The 8,866-nt window shown below is 27.3% G+C and overlaps 1 long non-coding RNA gene across 1 annotated transcript; it reads right to left on the bottom strand.

The window, feature by feature from the left end:
- Nucleotides 1-310: 310 nt before the first annotated feature.
- LOC136088537 (uncharacterized) lies at nucleotides 311-6,379 on the bottom strand. Its single transcript, XR_010642245.1, has 2 exons — nucleotides 5,285-6,379; nucleotides 311-379 (listed from the first exon to the last, which is right to left on the bottom strand). It is a non-coding gene; the product is annotated as an uncharacterized LOC136088537 (long non-coding RNA).
- Between the last annotated feature and the right edge of the window lie 2,487 nt (nucleotides 6,380-8,866).

An 8,866-nucleotide genomic window follows, 5' to 3' on the forward strand; every position in this document is an offset into this window, starting at 1 on the left:
ATATATATATATATATATATATATATATATATATATATATATATATATATATATATATATATATATATATATAGAAAGAGAGAGAGGAAGAGAGAGAGAGAGAGAGACAGACAGAGAGAGAGAGAGAGACAGACAGAGAGAGAGAGAGAGAGAGAGAGAGAGAGAGAGAGAGAGAGAGAGAGAGAGAGAGAGAGAGAGAGCAATTTTAATAAGGAACCTTATTAGTCGAGCAATTTTAATTATTAGCCAGTTTGAAGTGATTAATGACTACAATATTTCACAAATAATTATTTCCTAATTTATTACTTACAATGACAAACGTATTATGCGTAATTGAACACATATTATGCGTAATGAGCTTGAACCCATGAGGAGAATCCTGAAAAAAAGTGATCAATAAGGATAAGTAGTTAAACAAAAAAACAAAAACAAAAATGTAAAAACCTACTTTTTCAATGATGTAGACTTCTATAATAACAGGCCTTAACATCGCGCAAAATGCCGTAAAAACTGAAGGCCGATTAAACTTTCACTTTTACTTATATTGATATATTTTTATATTAGGTAGGGTTTAATGGCAGTCTATGTTTTCTAATAATAATCTCTAGTAAAAACGGAAATATAAAAAGAAAACCAAAAAATTGTTAAAAGATAATCATGCCTTTCGTATTTCAAATTTCATTAAGAATATTTATGTAATATTAAATAGTATCAATAACAAGCAGAACCATAACAGAGTATATATCTATATATGAGAAAGATAACTGTATTTTTAATTTTTTTTTGCTAAAAATGGTAACAATAAAAATCACCAACAATAAAAAACACCAACAAAAGTCGATTCAAGCAAAAAAAAAGTTTTATCAATATATCTCAACAGGGTTAAAGTCCTTGTACTTGGCAACTTGTAGTCAATACACAAACAATCATATAAACTTCGTCGCATAGCAAAATACTCATATGCTCTACATATAATATCTGAAGTATATAAAACTTCACCAACATTAACTTTTCTCATAGCATTAAGGTGTTCGAATAGAATATTTGACAGAAGCGAACTTTCTTTATTTTTTAAAAACCTAACTGCTTCAAATAAAGCTGATTTTGTTTTTATTAACTTTAATTTGTTTACAGCTAAATAAGAAATATTACAAGTTATGCCATTATGGTTAGCTACAAATAAATAATCATTGAAAATTACTAAAATAAATAATGGAACACCAAGTTTGTACATTTTTGATTGTATGTGCAAACTTTTTTTATTAAGCTGGAAAACAATAACATCGTTATTATCACTTAACAAAGATTGAATATCGTCAAATATAAGTTCATCCTCTTTAAGAAAATCATTTAACTCATCTGGTAAAATGCTTCGAAAAACCGATTGAAGTTACATTTTTTTTAACTTTACTTGCTGGTGTGGCTAAACAACTAGGCGGAATATTTTAAAAACAGATGGTGGGTTTAAAGGTCGTTGCTTCCCATATTTGCTTTCAAAAGGTGCTTCATTTGGCCAATGCAGTTGACATAATGCTATATAGTCTGTAACAATAAAACCAGTTCTTGGGATAGCTTCACTACATCTTTTTCTCTCCTCTAGATTCTTCGGGAATTTATAAATTGATATTTTTGTCGTAGTTGAGTATTGATATTTTTGTTGTAGTTGTAATTGATATTGTAGTTGTAGCTGTATAAATTGATATTTTTGTTGTAGTTGAGATAGTTCGACTTGCAAAGAGATACACAGCATTTTAAAGGCATTTTTAAGGCATTTTAATTTTTAAAAAAACTTATCGTTAGTTTGACAATAGTATTACCTTACAATGTTAACGCCTTGAACCTTACAACGTTATCGTCTTGATGTTGGGCTATCTAATTTATAAACCAATCACATTTTAAAGATTTATTAAAAAAGCGCGAACACAAACTTTCGTCTAATGTTAAAAGATGAAAATGTAAACAAAGTATTAGGAATTGGCCTTCAGTTTAACAACTTTGTTGCGCGATGTCAAGGCCTTTAATTATAGAAGGCCGCGGTCACACATAATATAATATTCTGAAACTAATAAACAAACATCTAAATTTCTATAAGTAAATTTATTATTTGATCATTGCCTTCATATCCTATCTTATTTTCATATCATAATCTATTATGGAATTATTTATATAACATATCACAACAATATTATTAAATTTGTGATGTTCAAATATCATATGAACATTCTCTAAGATGTTCATATGATATTTGAATATAGTTCTTGAGTATATTATCTGCAAACAATTGACTGATGCAAGTTCTAATGTTGTCAAAAACCAAGCATGCATGCATGGGACACTGCAGTGTCCCACAAAGAAATGCAGGTTTGAAAGTCAAATTTTGTTTTATGAAAAAAAAATTAAAATAGGGGGGAGATAGGGAGGTTTCTGTAACTTTTTTTAGGCTCCAAAACTTTTAACTTTATATATAATAAGGTTCATAAAACTCAAGGGACTTACGAAGTACATTGAGGAACAAAAACAGGATATTTACAGAAACTTTTAAATTTTTAATCTGGAGTACCACAGTGTAATTGGGAATAAAGTCTCTGGGTCCAGTATTCAAAGTAATATGATATAAAGTAATATATAAAATAAATAAAATGCTATAAAATGCATGCAGTTATACATATAACTCCTGATAGTTAACTATATGTATAACTAGTTATACATAAAATTTATTATATAAACTTATTTTTTAAGGTTATGCTTGAACAAATTAGAACCAATTAATTAAAATTCAAGATTTAGTTCAAGTTCAAGTTATTTGTTCATTGTTTTTTCACTATTTTATATTTATTTGCTCAAATTTGTTAACTAGTACTAATTCTTACTACAGTAAGAATATTTATCATTGTTGAACGTGATTTTATTAGTAACTTAATTTTACTATCAACATATTTTGACAACACCCTTTACATTTTAAATGATGACAGCTTTACTTTTCTATTGATGTTAAATTTATTACGCTTCAATAACTCAGATTGAATTTTAACTGAATTATTGTAAGCTTTGTAAGGGTTTGTTGTATCTCAAATGGTGTTGTAAATAAAGTAAAAATAATATATATATATATATATATATATATATATATATATATATATATATATATATATATATATATATATATATATATATATAGTATTTAGGCTACGGGATCATCCATAAATGATGCCAGTAGATAGAGGGGCAGTGTGAGTTTAACAATAATTGACAATGGGGAGGGGATGTTGAGACCAAAATAATGTCAATTAAAAAATTGAATTAAAAAAAAATATATATATTTTATTTTAAAAAAAAGTAAAACAATTAATGCTAGCTATGAGCAGGTTTTAGAGGTACTTACACCAACAATGTGGTCTAAAAACTTCTTGCTTTTGTTGCTTAAAACTGTAGAGGATCATAGGAAAAACAATTTAAATTCAGAAATTAGCTTGCTTATCTGAAAGAACAATTTATGTTTTGTTTTTTTTACTTTTAGTACTGTTGAGAATAAATGTATAATTGAACTCGAAAAAAATTGATGGTATATGCATTTTGTATATTGTATTAACAATTCAGATATACCATCATAATACGATAACAAAAACTGACATCATTTTCAATGGGAGATAGCAAAAAATTGACTCAGTTTGATAAAGGGTGAAGTTGTTTAATAAACCGGGTCATCATCTGATATCATTATGCATAGATGACCCTACGATTTAGGTAAAATAAGTAATCAATTTGCCATATTTCTCTTAGGAAAGTGTAAGAAAAAAGCATTGTTATGCTGAGAACCTACCTATTGAGCAAGCTTTGACCACCTATTTTATAAATTTGAGAGACAGAAGTGGAAGTGCGAATTGCAAAAGAACTAATAACAATGCTCTAAATTGATTTTAACTTTGTAGACTAACATTAATATAGTATTTAGTAATAATAAATGAAGTTTACATGATTTTTATAATTTGTATTTATTTCCATTAATTATCAGTTGTCAGTCTCCATTTTATAAAATGAATTAAAAAACTATTTATTTATAGTATAATAATAATACATAAATACTAGTTTCCTAATGCTATTATCATTACAATGTTAATGGTATTCGTTTTAAAGTGAAATTTTGTATCAATTTTATTGTTTTAATGTTATGTATATATATATATATATATATATATATATATATATATATATATATATATTTATATATATATATATGTATATATATATATATATATATTTATTATATATATATAAATATGTATATATATATATATATATATATATATATATATATATATATATATATTATTTTTACTTTATTTACAACACAATTTGATATAAAACAAACCCCTACAAAGCTTACAACAATTCAGTTAAAATTCAATCTGAGTTATTGAAACGTAATAAATTTAACATCAATAGAAAAGTAAAGCTGTCATCATTTAAAGTATAAAGGGTGTTGTCAAAATATGTTGATAGTAAAATTAAGTTACTAATAAAATCACGTTCAACAATGATAAACATTCTTACTGTAGTAAAATATAGTACTAACTGATAAATTTGAACAAATAAATATAAAATTAACAAAAACACTGAATAAATAAGAACATTAACTTGAACTTTAACTAAATCTTGAATTTGAATTAATTGGTACTAATTTGTTCAAGCATAACCTTAAAAAATAAGTTTTTATAACAATTTATATGTATAACTTGTTATACATATAGTTAACTATCAGGAGTTATATGTATAACTATATGCATTTTAAAGCATATTATTTTATTTAAACATTACTTAGATCATATTACTTTGAAAACTGGACCCAGAGGCTTTATTCTCAATAACACTGTGGTACTCCAGATTAAAAATTAAAAAGTTTCTGTAAATATCCTGTTTTTGTTCGTCAATGTAGTTCGTAAGTCCCTTAAGTCTTAAGGACCTTATTATATCTAAAGTTAAAAGTTTTGGAGCATAAAAAAAGTTACAGAAACCCATCTCCATCCTATTTTTTTCTTTTTTTAATAAAGAAAATTGGGAATTCTTTGACTTTCAAACCTGCATTTCTTTGTGGGACACTGCAGTGTCCCATGCATGCAAGATTGGTTTTTAACAACATTTTAACTTGCATCAGTTAATTGTTAGCAAATAATCTACTCAAGATCTATATTCAAATAACTATTATATTATCCTAATAATAAGTCTATTTGCACAAATCTTAATCTTATTTCTATAAAGTAAGATAAAAATTATTCGTGGTACTTACATACTTGCTTGCCATTCTCTTTATTAATATAAAATATTTTCACACAATATAAACGTAACGCAATGCAATGTTGATTTAAATTTTTTTTTTTTAGTTTCCGGCTTTTAAATTAATTCCCATGCAAATCCCACAAGAAACCCACGTGGGATATCCCATGTGTGTAAATACCATATGGTTCCCACATGTAACCCATGTGGGATTACCCACATGGGTTTAAGGTGACAAATTTCCATACGGATACCACATGGGAAAATCCGTCCCACATAAATCCCATCAATCCCACACGGAACCCACGCGGAACCCATGTGGGACGCGGTTTTATTTTTCACTGGGTAAAGGCTCGGCAATGGCCCTGTTACGGGTTGCCAGAACTGGCGATCCACGAACGGAACTTTACCGGTCCTTTTAATGAATTCGCTGGTATAGGCTAGTCATTATCGGACCAGTATATATTTGCTGTCTGGGACTACATTTAACTCCACAATGAAATGCTAAGAAAGTGAGATTTTTATTTATGCGAAAAAATCTAGGAATAGCACTTTCCATTAAAAAATCTGAAGACTGAATATATAATACATCATTGCATATTTATATAAATAATTGATAATAGCAAAATTAAATTCATTAGTTTTTTATTTTTCATATAAAATATTTATACTTTTGATCTTTTCTTTAGAATTGATTATTGCTAACTCATCCTCTTCTTTCCAGCGAACACTATTAAGACTTTATGACGTTTTTCTAAGTGGCAAGGGTACATTTTGGACTAAACTTGGCTTCAAGCAATCAAATACTGATGGAGCATCACGAGGTTTCAGCTTCCCATAATCACTAACAGTTAAATAACTATTTTGCTATTGTCTTTCACATACTACGGTGTTATTAGTATCAGGAATATTATCTCTTCGTATTATAGCAATTCAACGTTCTTCAATGTTTCTTGGAAATCAAAATGTTTTAACTCTATTCTGAGGATTATAATTACCATTGCAATTTGTTACACAACACCGACGAACCATTTTTAAAATACTAATATAAACACTTCGCCTAATCTTTCACTTCTAAACTGATTCATTTCATTTAAAACTTGAAAGTTGATTTAACTGACGGGTGTTTTGTAATCGTAAATTATATGCAAACTTCAAACTGATGCGTGTATGTATATATTTATTTAACTTAGAGTTATATTATCAAAAATAATAAAATTAATCAATAAATAAAAATTAATTATTTAGTTTTATTTTAGTTAATTATTAATGTTATATAACTATCATTACAAAAGACTACCCCCGTTTTTATTTTGTATAAATATTTCGAAAATTTTCGAGTTTTTTAAATATGAAACTATCTTGCCTCCAGTTTTTTACGCAAGCCGCGCGTTGGCAAGGCCTGTTATTTAGTAAGCCATGGATTCAAGTAATACAGAGACAAGATCAAGTAATACAGATAATAATAACTGGTTACTAAGCAACTTAAATGATTCATTGGCTATTGCGTAAATTTTGTACAACAAAAAAACGCTGTCAAAGAAATTTAAAAAAAATTTTATAAGCCCTGGCGGGTTTGCTAGATTAAAGTGTAAGAACACGGTTTACATAAACCTAATTTAAAAAACGTTATACCTCAATGTTAACATTTCAGTACTTTAGTAAGACGCACCATCGAATTACAGAGGAGATCATTTTTCTCTACATGATGATTTAAGTTTGCTTCATTAACATAGTGTGGATCAGGTCAAGTGACGTGCTATTGCGTAACAGGGGGCAGAAGCACGCTTCATCAAATCTGATGAAAACTGACTCATCACATCCTTATGAACCAGAAGTTCATTACCTAAAGAAATTATTAATGACAATCTTGAGAATTATTATTTGTATATAAGTAATTGTGGTGTTACTTTATGAAAATTTTTTTGAAAAGTTGTGATTTTCTTGTATTTTTGTTGTATTTTAAAAATTGTACCTTTTTTAAAAGATTAATAAAGCGGTATTATTTTTTATTATTTTTTAAGTATTACTTTTTAATTTAAACGCAGTAAAATAACCATTTTAGATTTAAGAGTAAAGGTAATATAAAATTAAAGTAATATATTATTAACAAATTAGGTATGATTGCTAAATTATAAGTATTGGCATTACTTATTATAATAGCATTTTATTATATATTATAAAGCATTTTATCATATATTATAATAGCATTTTATAACGCAAGACGCAATGCCTATGAGTTCTTTTTTCAAAGATGTTAAACATATTTGTAAAAAAATATAGGCATCGCGCGTTGCGTCATAAAATGCAATGTTTTATTTTGCAATGTTTGCGTTATAAAATGTAATAATTTAGAAAAATTTATTTTTAGCTTTCACTTCAAATTAAAATCTATTTAACGCGTATAGGCCAAAAAAAAAAGTAATAATAATCGGTGACAACAAAGCGACTTTTGAGACTTAACACAAGTAATATATTTATTACAAAATCTTATTAAAAGGGAAATAGTCTTTTTTTTATTTCTTTTTTTTAAATAAAAAACGTTTTTATAATAAAAATTTAGCCATTTAGTTCTTCTCAACAACGAATATAAACGAAAGGAATTTTTTTTTTTCGTATAAAAAAGATTTTTAGATTAAAAAAACCTTAAACCAAAATGGTAGAATAGAAAAATTTGGTGAATAATAGTGAAAAGAGCGGTCAGTTGATTTTTCTGAAACTACACTCGTTTTATTTTTTTATTTTTTGTCGATTATAAACATCGCTTATATTTGAAATTCAGAGCAAAAAATTCTCTATCCAAAAAAAAAAAGCTCCTTAAATTTTTAAAGGAGTCCCTAAATTTGAAAACGGCTTCCCTATATTCGCTGCACCTCCCTCCCTATTGGGGGTCTGTGGTAGCCTAGCCAATGCTCCGTTTAGAATGCTGAGACTAACCATACACAATTTTTTTGTATAAGATGATACCTGCTTATAAGATACAAGTAGTTGAAGGCCTAAAATATTTTTGTACTGGGATCAACCACATGCGTTGTTTTTTATATATAAGAAACTTGTTTATAAGAAACTAGAACTATCTTAAGAAGCCCAAAATCTTAAAAAAACTATTAAGTCTATTTTTAGTAACATGCTTATTCTGTAAAGATTTATAAATAAACTTATTTTACTACGAGTTCGAGGAATATTTCCTAATAATATTTTACCAAAATATCACATGACATCAGTAACACAGTTAAAAAGCATTGAGGTGAGTTTCCACTCATCCGTTTAACAACAAGAACTTGATAGGAAAGGGAAAAATAATCACGCGAGTATGCGTAGTTTTCCTTCGGACAAGTTAAAATTTATGTGACGCATGCCTACACGGTTATTTTCCCCTGCCCTTTCTCGTTCCAGTGAAAAAACAGTGTAAACTCACCTTGAGCTATGGACAATACAATGGAGTTTAAAAGTCTAAATAAGTAATTAATTTGTACGCGCGATAGAATGGTATTCCATTCGATTGTGAAAGAAATACGTAATTATAAATAAATTGAAACTTAAGGAACTCTTTAGAAACCTTTAATATTAGTTTTGGTTACACAATAAAATTTTG

The sequence above is a fragment of the Hydra vulgaris genome, chromosome 12 (genome assembly GCF_038396675.1).
Source record: "Hydra vulgaris chromosome 12, alternate assembly HydraT2T_AEP".
In the NCBI taxonomy this organism is placed as follows: domain Eukaryota; kingdom Metazoa; phylum Cnidaria; class Hydrozoa; order Anthoathecata; family Hydridae; genus Hydra; species Hydra vulgaris.